Below are 11,357 nucleotides of genomic sequence, written 5' to 3'. Positions count from 1 at the left end.
TTTCCTACCATATGGTCCGCACATGTGCCCCACAATGAGCACTTCTTTGACACCAAACATAGACTTTTTCCCTGACAATGTAAGATTCACTTCTTCCAACCTAGACAAAATTTTATCACAATCATTTATGTGATTTACCATAAACCTGCGACATCCCTTGAGATCCAAAGCTTCATCTTTGTCACTTTCTTCACATCCTTTGATAGGCAAATCATCAATGAAAGGCATTGTGATTTGAGGAATAAAGTCACGTAAGACCTTATTCATCCCATTCATCATATGTGCAACCGAGTTGGTTGCTCCCTGTGGCAAGGTACACATCCTTACCAAACCCAAAGGTGTCCTCATGGTTGTCAAGTCTCTGCTTTCGATTGCAAGCTGAAATTGATCATCCCCTGAGTAGAGATCCCCCATTGAGTAGATTGTCCTCCCTGCAAACGCCTCTGCAAATTCATCCACAATTGGACATGTTCCTACATTTCTAATTGTCACCTTGCTCACTGGTTGCATATCTTGGATGAAGCGTAGAGAACCATTCTTCTTTGGAACTGTGAACCACCTGTTTGAGTATGGAGCACAAGAAGGCTCCAAGATTCCCATTTTGATTTTCTCATTCAGTAGCTCTACTAACTTTGGCAAATGAGCCTTTGGAACCAGAATAGGCCGCAGATTCCAAGGCACATGAGGTATTGTGAAAATTACCATAGGAGCTACAATATAAGGATCAACACATCCTATCTCATGTGGCTCAAATGCAAAAGCCTTACCATGCTTTGAAAGCATTTCCTAGGAAGCACTTTGTCTCCTCCTGTGTTAGAAACTCCTTGCAACCAATCTGCAACTCTTGAAAAGACTCCTTTGTGAAGGTATGCCCGATCTTTTTAGGATTCCGCAAACTTGGTTGTAAAGAAGCCTGTTAAATCTTTTCGCTGTTGTTGGGTGGTAAGGGTGAAGCTACTGGTTTCACCTTCTTTGCTACACTCTTGTATTTAGTTTCAACATGGACTTCTGGGCCAACTGTTTGGTTTTCTTTAAAGGCTTCTATTACTTGATACATTTCCATAGAGCAAACTTCCACAACTTCATTTTCAAGATGCAAACTAGACCTCATTATAGCATCAAGCTCACCCATAGTATCTACAAAAGAAACTTGTTCACACAAACCCAAAACATTTTCAATAGGCTTTAGCAACCCACTCTTTTTCATACCTATTTGTACATTATGCACATATTGCCTCTCATATCTCTTCAAATCTTCAAGTTTTGTAAAACATACTGATCCATTCCTTGTTACCACGGAGCTCATCGAGAAAGTTTCACCTATTTTTGGATCAAGTGAGACCCTTTTTCTTTCTGTACCACTGCAATCCCGCTTTACAATGGTACTTGGCCAAAACCCATCATTTCTCTATGATCATGAAACTCTTTGCTTACCTTTGGTAGAGGATGTTCTCTGAGGTTGTCACGATTTCTTTCATGGTTTACACAGACTGTGAGAAATTGGACAGCTCGTTTACCATCTTTGCTACGTATTCTAGCATATGATGAACCATCGTCCATTACCTTTGTTTCCATTCGAACTCCCACAATGTAGGGTTGTCCAAGGATGAGATGATATGAAGATGTATCCTGTACAAAGAAGTTTTGGTCAATCTTTACATCACCTATTGTTACCTTCACACCTGGACATGCTGCATACAATTCACCGGATGAATTGTTTGCCACTTTTACCATCCAGCCATGATCTATGTCCATCGGCCATTTGCACTTGTTGTAGAGACTCTTTGACATTATGTTTATTTCTGAACCATGGTCAATCAAGGCAACAAATGGCTCTTCAAGATCACCTACCTTGACCAAAGTTTCTGTAGTAGCCCTTGCCCAATGACTTCGTGAATAGTAACTCCTAGGAATATCTTCAACTTCTTCATTATCATTTGAGAAATACACTTGGTTCACTCTCCCACTAGATTGGTAGCATCCTACCACAGCTCCATCATTCTCCTTATTTTGCAGTTGCATCCCTTGTGTCTTTGAGGTTTCCCCTTCAACCTATGGACGAGAAACTTCAGCAAGGGTTTGCCTCTTTCTCTTGATGATGTCAATGATCTCCTCATGGAATTCACGCTTTGCAATGCCAAGAACTTCTCCCAGAGTAAACTCAATCTTGCTATTCAAGATCCTTTCCTCCAAGACTTTCTTTAAATCTGTAGCAACCTCAATATCAGATTGTAGTTTATAAGTTGGGCCTTTTGTCTTACCTTTCGTTGGCTCTTTCTTCTTTCCTGTTGTAGACTCCTCCATGAGTACTTCAGGTGGAGATGCTCATTGTGTTGAGGGTGTTTGAGAAGGCATTGAGTCGCTTCTTCCCCCACTTCTAGAAGCTCTTTTTGATGGTCCTTCATCAGCATTCTCACGTCTGCGCTTCTCTTCTACAATTGCCTCATTTTGTTGGCATTTTGTAATGTAGACATGCACTGACAATGAGTCCACTGGATCATTCCATCCTGTTTCTAGACGTATGCAATCACCTGCTTCATGTAGGATCTCTTTTGTAAGCTTTCCCTTTTTAGCTAATTGCATGACATTTGGCCAAATTTGACCATGATGGTCACTCACCTCTTCATCACAAAAATGTTCAATTTTTACTCCATAAGTAGCTGCCTCAACTAGAGAGGTGGCATGCTTGGTTGCCATATCTTCAACTAAGGTTTGCATTCCCCCCTTCCCAAAGTTAGTTCTCAAGGGTAGACCTGTCTCTCTTAAGTGGATCTTACCATCCTTAAAAAAGACAACATCTTTTGACAAAGCATCACTAAAATCATCACAATCCCTTCTTACATGGTCTGTACTATCACACCAAATACATCTATTAACAAACCCTTCTTTGGGCTATTGTCTTTGCCTAGGAAGTGGCCCTGATGGTTGGCCTTTTTCTTCAAGCTTTGCAAACTTCACCTTCAAGTCTCGCATTCCCTTCACAAGCTCATCTAGCATGGACTCATCAAACTTAGGAGCGATAAAAGTAGGCTTTACCATTTTGTCAGAAGTTGAGGTGGAAGGACTTGTAGTGTTTACTACCATCTTGTCCCTTCTTCTTTGTCGTTTGGCAAGCAGTGAGACAGCACCTTCAACCTCATTCCAGTCGGTCTTTAGTCCTTGCTCAGCATCTTTATCTTCAAGAAGAAGCTCCAAATTTTCTTGAAACTCTTTACCTGCAGCTTGTAAGAAAAGATTTGTCTTCTCTGCATCTAGTGTGGCCCTTTCTGTCCTAGTGAGTTGTGCATAGCGCCGCTCAAATTCCCTAAGTAGCTCTGTTATTGATAGCCCTTGCTTTGGCTTGACTACCCATTCTAAGAATGTCCTTTTGGTCACTCTCTCCGAGTCCTCCATGAAATATTCCTCCTTTAAAGCTACTTTGAGTTCTTCCCAATTTCTCCCATGCCCATCTTTAATTGCCCTAACATGCTCCCTAATTTCTGGAGCAACAACTAGCTCAAAGCTTTGAATCATCTCACCTTCTGACACGCGATGCAGCTCCATCTCCTTCACATACTCACGTAAGTACTTGGTTACATCTTTGCCATTGAACTGATCCATTCTGTTCACGACCGCTTGTATGGACTTCGTTGCTGAAATCTTCCTTCTTTCAGTAGCATGTTGTTGTTGCATGACCATTGCAAATGCTTGAAACATTTGCATTGTTGCTGGGTCAAAATGCATACCATGTTGCTCAACATGATCACCCATGGTTACCCACAAACTCTCACCCTAGCAGATTCGCCTCCGGTTCACCAAAAATATGTCGAGAAATTTGCGGTCTTGCCAGGAAAGCACCGGGCTTATGGCTGTGAGAGTTTGTGAGAGAACTCAACAAAAACTATATGAAGGAGTTAAACCATAGATGCCATGAAGACTAGGGTTTGGAAAGAAGTGCAATCAAAGAAGACTCACTCTTTCTCTCTTGCATTCACACACACAAAGAAAGAACGCAAAAGAGAATGTCAAAACAATACGAAGATGAAAACATCAAGGCTATGGTCATATCGTATCATGGGTAATATGAAAGGGTTAATGGATGCGTTAATGGCATTCAATCTTGGCTGACCAAATAGGCTACGAATTGTTCTTTGGAATTGTAGTTTTGTGCTTACCATAATATATATATTTTGTCTAGTGATTGGGATTAATTGTGTGTACAAATCCTCTTGGTTCATAGCAAGATAACTACGCTTACATCAAAAGAAAAATTATAGTCTATGAGAGGTACTATGATGGGATCCGGTGATAGAAGTATTTCATTGAGCCTTTCAAGGCCAAAGAGAAACACTATACGTTGTTGAAAGTGTATTTTATGGCTAATCCATACGTTAATTCTAATAGATTGTACAGAATGAAAGCGATAGAAATGATCATCATGTGGGTTATTCATCTAGGATAGTATGTGAGAAATGTAGATATGAGAGAAGTGAAGAGATGAGAATTTTCCCTCCCAAGCCCTATTCTTTCCCGTAGACAATAAGGATACTGCAGGGAGAGATGTACCTGTAGCAAAGAGAACCTAAAATTTGTAGAGAGGATGAATTACTAAGAGTAAGAGAGATAGATTTGGTTAAGGAGATGAGATTAGATACATCTATATATATATATATATATATATATATATATATATATATATATATATATATATATATATATATATATATATATATATATATATATATATATATATATATATATATATACATATATATATATATATATGTCGGATTAGAGATGGAAAAGAAAACAATAAGAAATCAAGAAAACATCAATGTAGAACACATCTTACTTGACAAACCCTTCGGCACCATTATTGATGGAGAGAGAAGAAGAGGGGAGCACTCCACTTTGATTGATACGCCAAGTACAACATCTTCTTTGATTAGAGTTTATCTTCCAAGGATAGCGTACAAGAATGGCTAGTCTTCCTCTAGGAGAAAGTGTAGGCTTGGGCTTATGTAAATGGGGCTAAGTACAATTAGGCATTACTACTCACTCCCTCAAGAATTCCTCTCATCAATGGCTTGAATGCTTGAGTTCCTTCCAAGGAAGAAGAGGTCCCCTTTTATAGGTGAAGGGAACCCCCAAGGGTTTACACAAGAAGAGAGGAGCCAGTGTGAACAGGAATTGGAAAAGTTGGAAATGAGTTGCACTGCATGATGTGGGCAGACTGGGGTCCAGTATTTTGATCATATCTCCTCAACCGTGGCTCCAAATAAAAAAGTAAAAATATGGGCAAAAACTTCAGCTCATTAGCTACGATTTTTATTTTAAAATCATTTTCCAATTCGGATTGGAACCTTGTGTAAAAAATTCATCAAAATAGGGTCCATTTATGGCAGCAAAAGTCTTCATGTGGTCTCCTTAGCCTAGACTTTCATTTAATTCCAAAGGACACCTCATGCCATATGAAAGCATGACATTGCTCCTTGACAAAGTTTTGTACTCATGCTTGCAATAATGCATTAAAATAAGTGTATCTTTGAAATCATGCCACCTAGTGTCCCACTAGGATTTGATTCTCGCCTAGTAGCTATTTAAAAAGAAATATAAGAAAAGTATAAAAAATACATAGAATATATATATATTGGAGTTTACCTTAGATATAGGATCTAGCTAGGGTGTGAGATGATAATGAAATAGTAGAAATAAAGAATCAATGCTTTTTACCCCAAGCTAAAGAGGCGGAGCTATTGATGCTTTTCCCATAGTATTTTATGATGGTAAAGTAAGGATATGTTACCCTTGAGAAAAATAATAGGATGAGATAGAAGGCTTATTATTATACTTAAATATGCATATGTACACTATAGAAAATATAATTATGTATCTAAAAAAAATACAAGATAGATCTTGTAGCATGCGTTCCCACTATGTGCGTGTCACAGCACGACAACGGCTTAAAAACAACCAAACCTAAGAAGGTGGACAAAATATCCATATGCGGAACTAGAAAAGCACATGCTTGGAATGTGCCAAAAAAATGATTCAAAAGGCCCAAGCTTTGTTAGAACCACTAGTTGGACAACCTAAGGGTGTGATCCTTGTCCCACCTACACCAATAATCCCACCAAACCATGAATGAAAAGAGCTAGATTCCACTCACGAGCACGGACCAAAGCTCAAGGACCCAACATCACGACCAAGGATAGCGTTAAATACCATGAATAACTCTTTCGAGGGATTTCACCTAGCTATACCTCAAGGTTGTAAAGAAATATATGGTCTTGAAGAATTGTGGAAACAAATCAAAGAGGCCAATAAAGCGAGTGAGCTAAGCAAACGAGTAAACCAGACGGGTGATGGGATAGGAATGTCTCTTCCACCAATAGAGGAAATTGAAACTGGATCTCAAATGAATATAAAAGTGCAATCATATTGGGGAGACAAAGGATTTGTACAGTCTATGGACAGTCAATCCCATTCACTAAGAACATTACCATCCTATACAGGAGTGTACGAGGACTAGTCAGATGTTATTGCAGTCCCATCACAGAGGCTGTCTTCTAACAAGGTCATCAATTCAAAAGGGCCAATAGACATTTTGTCAACACCAGTCACATATACGATAAAATTAGCCGAGTTGCTCAGAATAAGACCAAACATGTGGACTATTGTGGGTAAATGTCTAGAGAAATTTGGCATTAAAAACCCAATGACTCAAATCGAGCAAGGGATCAAAGATCTTGAAATGCCTCAAATAAACACTAGGCCAGTGCCATTAAACAAGGTCAAAGAGTATTATGAGGAAGAATATGGGAACATCACTCTTCCTATGGTATTTCAAGGTTTAAAAACCATGGCAATTCTTGATAGTGGAGCCGGTGTTGCCATCGCAACAAAAGAGACCTAGAAAAAAGGGAAAAACCAACAGTGAGGGCTACCAGGATGAAATTGCAGCTTGTAGATGGCCACATGAAAAGGACCAAAGGACTGCTAGAAAAAGAAGTTGTTACTTCTAGTGGCATTGAATATAAGAAAACCTTTGCTATTGTTAACTTTGTCAAGAAGAACAACTATGCCATCATTCTAGGAAGACCATTCATGCGACAATTGAAAATGGTCCAAGATTGGGGTTATGACCATATTTACCTGAGACACATGGAAACAACAACGAGAATAACTCTTTAGGACCATAGTTACAAGGATGTGATGTGAACCCATGTAGAAGAGTTTGATTCCTTTACGTAGAAGGAGCAAAAATTCTAGCATGGTTGTGTAAGCCTAAAGAACTGTGGATGTGTGGAGCTTCACAATGCAGAAGCCTGAAACGAGTGGAGTGTATTTTAGAAAGGGCAATTGAAAATAAGGTCTATATCTTAGAACCATTTCTTGAAGAAGCATTAGAGCCACTACATCTTGGCTACTGTGGACGCGTGCACTATTCAAGACGGTCCAACAACAAAGTTTTGTGATAAAGATGGATATGATGTTGTTCCTTAATTTGTAGTGAGTGTGATTCAAAAATTCAAAGACAAAGAAGAAGACGAGTTCTATGACTCCGTAGAACATTTGGAGCTTCAAGACAACCCCTTATTTTAAGATTTTTTTCCAAAATTGAATATAGCAATCCCTTATTTTAATGTATCTCTGCTAAATTGCCTAAATCTTTTGCATTTTGAAACCCCTCCTTTTGAATTCACGTTATACATTAACATGATTACATATTGTAATTTTTTTTCCCAAAAATGAATATAGAAACCCCTTATTTTGATGTATCTCTGCTAAATTGCCTAAATTTTTTGCATTTTAAAACCCCTCCTTTCGAATTCACGTTATACATTAACATGATTACATAGTGCACCCCTCGAGGTTCTACATGTGTTTGGTAGCCAAAGGTGCTAGAGATGCCCATCAGCCGTTCTCGAAACTGAAATCCAAAAAGTTATCTTGTAAAGCCAAATGCAAATCCAAATCAAGCTAAACTTTGTCAGGAGGCTACGCATAGAGAATACAAGCTAAGGGTTAAGAAAAAAGAAAAAAAAACTAACTAGCCAAAGATACAATAATTTCAAAGCTGAAGCGATGATAGCCACCTACATACCCTGTACATCATGTATATGATCTTTGGGGACAAATGGACAATGATAGCTAATAGATGATCATCTATCGAGAATGATGTCAGATAAGGCCCTTTTGAAGCAAGTTACTAAATTGGAGAATAATTAATTGGGGTTTGTCAGGCTTTAATTAATTAAGTCATGTATCAAGTAGAAGCAGTATAGTGATTTACACAGCACACAAATGCTAGCAATGGCAAATGCGACTTTGATCATCTTGATGCCGGAACAAAGGAGTCACCAACAAAGAAGAGTAGACACAAATGGAGACAAACCAACCTTCACAGGGCTACATATCTTGTCCTTGATGAGGTGGATCAAATGTTGGACATGGGTTTTGAACCTCAAGTCAGAAAAAATATCTCCCAAATTTGTCCTGACAGATAGACTTTGTATTGGAGTGCAACATGGCTTAAAGAAGTTGAAGGTTCAGCCATACAATTTCTACAGAATCCTTACAAAGTTGTCATTGGATCACAAGATCTGAAAGCCAATCATTCAATTCTACAAATTGTAGAAGTTGTGCATGAGAACCAGAAATACTCAACATTGACAGATTTACTGGAGCGAGTGATGGATGGAGCTTTATCTATCCATGATGATAAGAGTCAAGTTGAACAAGATTGGGTTCTTTTTGAATTTAGATCTAGCAATAATGACAACAGTGGATGTTGCAACTCGGGGCTTGACAGTGAAGGACATAAAGTTCGTCATCAATTATGATCTTCATGGATCATAGTTCTTGTTATGGTTTGACAAAAGAGCGCAAAAGGAAAAATGACAATAGAGACCGCACTGACATTGCCAACCAGGTCATGTCAGGGATTACATGAATTTGCGAGGGGGCATTGTTGACCCGTAGGTCAACAACACGGCATAACTCAACAAAGCCTTATCTTCTGAGAATTATGAAGTACTATGGATTATGGTAAAAACATCATTTGTAATGAGTAATTAGTCTAGTTGTAGAAACTGCGGTGCAATGGCACTTCCAGATTGTACATACAAAGCCATTTTACCCCTTGAACTCTATTTTAGGTTTAACCTACGGTAGCCTTAGTATATAAGGTACCTAGGTCATTTTGTAAAGAAAACCTTTATCATAATCAAAGTTTTAAGCTATTGAATGTGTGTGAAGGAGCAAGAGAGAGAGCATGAGCTTCTTCCTGACAAAAATCCTTGCTCGCTCTTTGCATTGGAGAACCGACTATGCCATCACGATAATCTCAGTGAGAGCTATGCGACAACGCTAAGCATTCCACGCGGAACGAAGCACACACGCTCACACATCTAGAGCTATTTTCGGCTGTAAGTATATCAAATGATGTCCATTTTCTGCATGCATGTAGTCATTAGAATCATGGCAACGTAAGCTACACGTAGGTACTCATAGACTTCCATTTCATGCACTTTCAAAATTTTGCTCTGTCCTCATACGCGTTTCTGCAAATGGGTATAGAGTGAGGGTTTTGAGTCTAGAGGCTTTGGGACAGGTGTACCCTAGTGAAGGGATGGTGTTCCTTAAGTTTCATATGCTTTTGGCATGGTTTGGTGAGTTTTCTTTAGTTTGTGTCTATGTGGGTTGGGTGGTGTAGTTAAGAGAGCAGTGAGACTCTTGATTGTGGTTTAGTTGGCCTTCCAAAGTGCTGTATGTGTGGGATGGTCTCACCCTGACAAGCTAAAGAGATTTCCTCCGTGAATTCATCGTGTCATGTGTGTCCTTGATTGACATTATGTTGATCTAGATAGTATTTCATGCACTTTACAGGTGTTGTGATTCGCTCCCGCAACAAATGCTTCGTTAAAAACTATACTCATACTGTTTTTGTGATAATGGACCAACTAAAAGCCAAGGGAAAAACCTTTCAATGGGGCAAAGCTCAACAACAAAGTTTTGATGCTCTCAAGGATGCATTAACTACAGCTCCTATTTTGGTTATTGTGGATCCTTTGAAACGATTCGTTTTAGAAATGGATGCTAGTATTAGTGCTATTGGAGTAGTCCTTCTGTAGAGAAGGGAAGGCTAATTGCATTTGAAAGCAATAATCTTGATTCAGAACGACATAATTATTCTGCTTTACGAAAGAGAACTTTATGCAATAGTGTTTTCTTTGAAGACATGGTGGCATTATTTGTGTGGAGTTCAATTTAAGATTGTGTTTGACCATGAAAGCATAAAATGGTTTGCACAAAAAAAAATATTTGAAGAATTGAAAGTCCAAGTGGACTGAGATTCTTGAGGAGAATGATGCAAGCTTCGGTATCGTAAAACTTCAAGGTGTGGACCCATGTGAAAATGAGGGATCCTTCTCACTCCAATACTGGTAGTGTGTCTTTAACCTCCACACCCAGTTCTCCTCTTTCGAGTGATGAGCTGCAAAGATGGAAGAATTTTTCTATAGATGATGGGTATCTACTTCACAAGGGGACAGTTTATGCATCAATAATGTGGACATTCGGAGCCAAATTCTTTATGAATGTCACAAAAATCCAAGTGCAGGGCACCCATGCATAAGAAAACTTATGCTCTCGTAAGACGATAATTTTATTGGCTAGGTTTACATGGCTATGCTCAAGACTATACCTTGCATTTCCAACAATGTCAAGTAAATAAAGCAGAGTGCCTCAAGGCAGGAGGCCTCTTGCATCCATTGGAGATTCCCAATGGTAAATGGAAAAGCATCTCTATGGACTTTATTTCTGGGTTTACCAACTGCTGTACAAGGTCATGGCTTGGTATGGGTGGTCATAGACCGGTTGACTAAACTTTGCAACTTTATTCCAACCAAATCCCTCATTAAGACTCCAAAGTCAGCTAAGTTATTTGTAAACAATTTGTACAGGTTGTATGGATTTCCAAGTAACATTGTGAGTGATCATGATCCCAAGTTTTAACAATCATTTTTGGAGGGTTGTGTTTAAAAATTGGGTACACAACTCAACATCAGTACTACAGATCATCCTAAAACAGATGGTTAATTTGAACGATTCAACCAAGTGCTAGAGGATATTCTACGGGCATACTTGAGAAAAACGCAATTGGATTGGGAAGATTATCTCCCTATTCTCAAGTTTGCTTGCAATAGTTCTAAGCATCTGATGATTGGTTGTAGTCCTTTCATGCCTATGTATGGTTTTCAACCTAGGCCACCAATTTTGGTAAGGTTGGAAATTGAAAGGGTAGAAGCATGTTAATCTGTCACTGAATATGTTGTCCCGGACATTGCTAGTTACTTGTGCTTGTTGGCATATAC

Source organism: Adiantum capillus-veneris, chromosome 28, assembly GCF_014529385.1.
Source record: "Adiantum capillus-veneris isolate H3 chromosome 28, ASM1452938v2, whole genome shotgun sequence".
Taxonomy (NCBI): Eukaryota; Viridiplantae; Streptophyta; class Polypodiopsida; order Polypodiales; family Pteridaceae; genus Adiantum; species Adiantum capillus-veneris.
The sequence above is the reverse complement of the archived record's forward strand: the minus strand, read 5'-3'. Positions refer to the sequence as shown.